The sequence below is a fragment of the Camelus bactrianus genome, chromosome 8, assembly GCF_048773025.1.
Source record: "Camelus bactrianus isolate YW-2024 breed Bactrian camel chromosome 8, ASM4877302v1, whole genome shotgun sequence".
NCBI classification, from domain to species: Eukaryota; Metazoa; Chordata; class Mammalia; order Artiodactyla; family Camelidae; genus Camelus; species Camelus bactrianus.
The window spans coordinates 67,164,296-67,170,880 of NC_133546.1; positions in this window are offsets into that span (position 1 = coordinate 67,164,296).

A 6,585-nucleotide genomic window follows, 5' to 3' on the forward strand; every position below is an offset into this window, starting at 1 on the left:
GACATACAGCCAACTAGCACTGGCGTTCAGGAAGGTGGCTGCTCCTCTCTTTTTGTCAGCAGAACCTACGCTGTGCTTTTCTACTCTGTACTCAGCACTACAGATGCTGTAAATCCGATGTGAAAATGAATCTCTTGTCACCATAGTTTTCCAGGAAGAATCAAAAGGAAACCTTCCTCTGGGGAGGCTGTCCCAGAAAAAGCTACGATGTGAAAAGAGCAAGGGGTTGGAGGGGGAAGCCAGATGTCCCTGCCCTTCAACATGCGCTACCATTTACAAACTGTCAAGTCACTTAGCTCTCTGGATCTCTTGGCACATCTTAAAAAAAAAAAGTAGTTATGATTCCAGAATGGCCTGCCTTCTAGATTGGTATAGAGGATCAAATATTACCTCCATTTATTCCACCAATTCCTACTGCGTCCAAGTCACTTGGTCCAGAGCTGAAGCAGGTGGTCTCTTGTCCTAAAGGAGCTCAAAGGCCACAGCAGTGGTTCTCACCCTGGTGGCACATGGGAATCACCCTGGAAGGTGATTTTAAAAAAACATGTGGATGCCTGAGTTCCCTGCATCTGGCCTTGTGAAATTAGACATATTTCTTAATTTCTTAACCTATTCTACCTAAGTGCGATGGGAATAATGGAAGCTACCTCATAGAGTGGTTTTAAGTATTAAATAATTCATAACAGCTGCTTAGCCCTATGCCTGGTCCGGAGTAGCAGGTGCTAAGGTGCTGGGAGTGGGGTGGGAAAAACGGGTAACTACGTGGCCAGAGTAGTGATGTTTGCTACAGTCAAGGGAAACATGCAGGTTCTCTGAAGACCCCAGAGCGTCGTCTTGTTCTGCTGGGATGGACTTCCCAGGAGCATGTGATGTCAGAGCCAAGTTTTTAACTCAAAGGTGAGTAAATTAGCCAGACAAGCGGGGCAGGTAATGGAGGTGAGGAACATCCCAGAGAAGGGAGTCAGGGATTTTCCTGGAGTCCGCGAGAAGGAATGAGATGGCTGAGAGCACAGGGGCTAGATTGTGAGGGGCCTTAAAACCACCCAAGGGATTTCATCCCCTCTATGCTGCTGGCATAGGAGCCACCAAAATGTTTTAAACTGAGTAGAACGCGATCAGAGTCGTGTTTGAGTTGGGTCACTGCATCCTGGCCTGGATTAGCGGTGATCATATTTTGAGACTGGAGGAGGGTGATCAGTGGGGCACGTGGCCTGGTCTCAGTTGCAATAGGGACGGATTAAGAGGTCTGTGGAAAAAAGGGCTAAAAAGAGGTACAATCTACAGCCTTTGTCGGCATAAGGAAGGTGAAGGATGCTGAGGACACGAAGGCCATCCTGACCCTTGGCACTAACAGTGGGCAAAGCAGGGCAATGCCACGGCCTTGGGATCGGGGTCAAGGCACGAGCTGGAGCTCCTCCGGGTGGACTGCGGTGGATCCCGCCGTGGGCGGGTGAGTGTGAAATGCCGGAGGCCACAGGCCGGGGCTGCGCGGCGGCGCCTGGGAGCGCCAACGCCCGGGCGGAGCGCGCGCGGGTCCCGAGAGCAGGGCGCCCCCAGCGGCGATGCCCGCCGAGTGCCCGCCCAGAGGAGCGCCGAGCTCGCCTCTGCGTCCGCGCAGCCGCCAGCGGCGCGCCAGTCCCGGCACAGGAGCCGCGGGGAACCGACCGCGCGGGCCGAGTGCGGGCTTCCCGGTGGCCGATCCCAGGTCCTCTGCCTTCCCGCCTCCAGCCCCGGGAGGCTCCGCCCGGCGCGCCGGCCCGGATCCCGGCTTCCACCGGGGACAGGTCCACGCCGCTGCGTGTAGATCGAGACCCCGTGTCGCAGCGCGGGGACACCGGGGACAGAGTGCGGGCCAGGCCGGGGCCTCCGCTCCCGGACTGCTTGACCATAACGGGATCGAGGGGGGACCCGGCCGAGGGCGCCTCTTCTCTCGCCTTGCGTCATTTTATATATTTTGGAGCAAGGAAGAAAGCGACATGTATAATTTTTACTCCTTTTTGGGCCCTGGGCAGGGCTAGTGTTTGTAAAGGCTAGTTTTGGTTTGATGTGTTCTTTGTCGTCTGCACCTTTCTCTCCCTTTTGGTTGATGGTTATGTTTCCTCCCGTTCGTTGCTATAACCCATTCGTCAATTTGGGATCTTGTAGCGATTACACAACCTAGGTCTACTCTGTATATTTATGAGTTTTCGAACAGTAACTACTGACTACCAGAAATGGAGTTTTCTGTCAAATGTTACCACCAGGCTAACTACTTTACATGAAGTGTTTACTGAGGAGATTATGTTCTGATGCTGATTTCTGAGCTGTATTCTGGCATTTATGTATCTCTTGAATATTCCATAATGCCCAGGAGTATGGTAGGCACATGGTAGGTAGACTTTCAATATATCACGTTTTTACGCGGAGGGAATCCAATATCCTCTTCTCATTCCTCCTGTGACCCGATCAGACCCCCCACCCTACCCCCAAGCACACCCTCATCCACTCTGGCAGATCCTGCACCAGCACCCCAACCAGGAACTCCAGTTTCTCCCATGATAGTCCACCAACCCCCTCTCCCATGAAATTCCTAAGGCTTGCCTTTAGTATCACATGGATAAATGTCCAGGCGTGGGCACCTGGCTTCAGCCTGCCTTTCAGACTCTGCGTGTCCATCTCTGTGACCCATCCAAGTCTTTTCATGCTTTTCCTTCCATCCTTTTCTTATGTTCTTACTGGAAATGACATACTGTCATGGGAAGATGCCATTTTTAATGGCCAAACTGTGAAAAAGAACAAACACATAGAAATAACATCATCACACATCTGGTCTGGATTTAAATTCCCAATGTCTCCTGCTATAAATATTTTTGTTTAGTCTATTTGAATCAGGATCCAAACAAGCTCCAAATAATTGGTTAACATATCTTAATTAAGAAATCTGTAAGTTCCTCCTCCATCTGGACTTCATCTCAGCCTCTGTACAGCTTTCTACTGATACTGGAGTAAATTATTATTTTTTTAGGACCTTCTCCCAGATAGCGGGACTCACTACAGTAATGTTCAGATTTAGAGTTGTGGAATTCCTCTTTTTTTTCTATGAAGCTCAGAATTTTGTCTTGGAATCAGGAAGTGAAAAAGAGGGTACAAAGGCCAAGTCTCATTCAGGGGGATCCTTGATGTACTTTAAAAACACACACAAGTACATACAGTAGATTTGCTGAGAGAAGCCGGGTTAAAATCTTTACATTCATGGATGTGAGACCCTTCAGGTCAACCTGTTATTTGCCTGCTTTCCCTTCTTAAATCAATTCTTTTCCTTCTCTTCAATATACATTCTTCTTTCTTTTTATATTTTCTCTCTCATCCCAAGACTGGCCTTTCATGCTATCATCCTTTATAATTTTTTTTTACCAGTGATCGAATGTCAAAGGCTGGGCGCCCACTCATCCAAGATGCTGTAGAAGAAATTTGGGTTTAGGTAGAAGGCAGGCCCAGAGCTGACCTCTATGGTCCTTCTGCTCGAGATTGCATGTAAATCAAGATACATACCAATAGGCACGTGAAAAAATGCTCAATATCACTAATTATCAGAGAAATTTTAATCAAACCTACAATGAGGTATCACCTTACACCAATCAGAAAGGTCATCACTAAAAAGTCCATGAATGATGGAGAGGGTGTGGAGAAAGGGAACCGTCCTACACTGTTGGTGGGAGTGTAGTTTGGTGCAATGTTATGGAAAACAGTATGGAGATTCCGCAAAAGACTAAAAATAGACTTACTATATGATCTAGCAATCCTATTCCTGGGCATATATCCAGAGGGAACCGTAACTCAAAAAGATACATGCACCCCAATGTTCACAGAAGCACTATTTACAACAGCCAAGACATGGAAACAACCTAAATGTCCATCAACAGATGACTGGATAAAGAAGTTGTGGTATATTTATACAATGGAATACTACTCAGCCATAAAAAAGAATAAAATAATACCAGTTGCAGCAACTTGGATGGACCTGGAGATTATCATTCTAAGTGAAGTAAGCCAGAAAGATAAGGAAAAATACCATATGATATCACTTAAATGTGGAATCTGAAAAATGACACAAATGAACTTATTTACAAAACAGAAACAGACTCACAGACATAGAAAACAAACATGGTTACTGGGGTGGGTGGGAAGGGATAAATTGGGAGTTCAAGATTTGCAGTTACTAATATATATATAAAATATATAAACAACAAGTTCATACTGTATAGCACAGGAAACTATGTTCAATACCTTGTAGTAATTTATGGTGAAAAAGACTATGAAATGAATATTTGTATGTTCATGAATGACTGAAGCATTATGCTGTTCATCAGAAATTGACAGAAGTTGTAAAGTGACTGTACTTTAATAAAAATATACTTAAAAATATTGAAAACAATCCATCTCAGAAAAATGAGAATATAGTAAAATAAATTTTAGTGCATTTAATAAAAAAGTGAGATAATCAATTCTCCATTTCTATTCAAACAAAGTACTAAACAACTGAGTATTTTAAATGAATGTAATGTTCAAGAGTAAATTATCTGACAATATTGTGAGGTCTTAATATTCCCACAAAATGAAACAAATACAGTTATTCCTCAAATATATGCTGACTTTTGTGGTTTGCAAATAAAATTTTCAAAGGTTTCAGCTGCATATTCATATTGGCTTCTCTGCAGAACACATTAATCTGTATCACTGCATCTTCATCATTTTGGGAATAGATACAATGAAATCTATGCTCACCCCGTTGGTATTGAGCTAGTGAACATTTGATATATTAAGATGATTTTGTATGTTGATTTTATTTTATTTGATTGTATTTAATTTTGTATCAATTTATTCAACTTTAATTATACTTCATTCCCTACTCCAATATAGAATGTAATACTTCAGAATTTTCATAATTAGTTTAGCATAAACCAAGAGAAATTTTCTTTTGATGCTATTTACTTACTTGGGCTAGGGTTGATTTATTTGAATCATTTCATTCCTTTAAAATGGAATTACAAAATAATATGACTGACTCGGTAAAAATAAAAGCATAAAAACTGTTTTTGTAGGAGGTAAAATTCATTATTGCTACACCAAGTGCAAATATGATCTTTCTAAAATAGGTTTTGAAAGTAAAATTAATGGTAATGGAAACATTCACTTTGAGCATCTGTTTATTAGAAGCTGTAAGTTAACTGAATTTATTAGATAAGGTTTTATGTGGCTGCAGTCAGAATTTCCAAAGCAGCTTGCCCTGAGAGTGTGTTACAGCCTTTTGGTGAGCAATGTGCGGCACAGGGATAATCACTCACTGGTGGTACGAGGTTAAGGGCCAAGGTACTCACTTAGAGCTGAGCCGGTGAGCTTAAAAGGAACATAAGTTCTGAAACAATTTAAGAGACTAGTTTAGACAACAGTACGTCTGGCGTTGGTGTTGCATAGCAACAGACCTCTCTTCTGAGAAAGCTAAGCTTTGGAGAAATAAAAGCCTATTAGAGAAAATGTGCAAGCACAGCATGAACTCAGCTGGCTACTGAGAAGAACCTCTGCAAAAGAAAATTGAATAGGACGGTCACCAACAAGGTATCTTTGCCTTGTGTTCTGCTAATGTTGCTTGTTTGGGAAAAAGGTGTTTACGTAAAGAAAAAGTGAACTAGAGCCAAAAGAAAAAAAAAAATAGGCCGTAACACACTGCTCAGGGAAAGTTGTTTTTGACATTCTGACTGCAATCACTATAAAACTCCATCTAATGAATTCAGTTAACTTATAATTTTTTATAAACAGATGTTCAAATTGAATTTGTTTCCATTACCATTAATTTAACTTTCAAAGCCTATTTTAGAAAATTCTATTTGTACTTGATTCTGGAATCAGTGCCCTGCATTTCCCCTCCCCACTTCTATTTGTACCAATGTTCAGGTGCACGGCTGTAAATGCTATTCTGACTTGGGAATAAAGCAGAATAACTGACAGCCGGCTTTTCCTCCACTTAGCCTTTTATTAGCCAGGTGTAAGGAAGTGTTTAAGACACAGCCCTCCTCTTGAGGAGTTTATCATAGTCTTGTGCAGAGACAGATAAGAAAGTAATTAGGATATGATTAATGTGATCAGTGTAAATTTTTATGTTTGAAGTCCTGGAACTATTTATCTGTTTTTTCTCTTTTGCACAAAGTTGTTTATAGAAGGGAAGGAGCAGAGGGTAGTGACAGAATCTCTATAGTTTAAAAAATGGCCACCCACCCCCCCCCCCGCACTGCCGCCAGATGGTAAGTAACATGCTATTTGGAGGACTTTTTAAAATTCAGGGATCACTACTTTGTTTTAGGATCATTTAGGTTAATATTTTCTCCTGCCACTGAGGCTTTAATCTCTTAGGTGGAAACTAATTTTAGTTTTTTTGGTTCACTAATATTGCTTCTTATTAATTGTACTGAACATATGAAACTGATAAATCATCAGCTCTGCGTAGCCACTAACATGTTTTTGATTAGTCTTTTTGTTTTTTCACTGTTATAACAGAACCAACTCACATCCGAAGTCCAAAGCCAGCATGTGCTCCTGTGAGGTGGGACT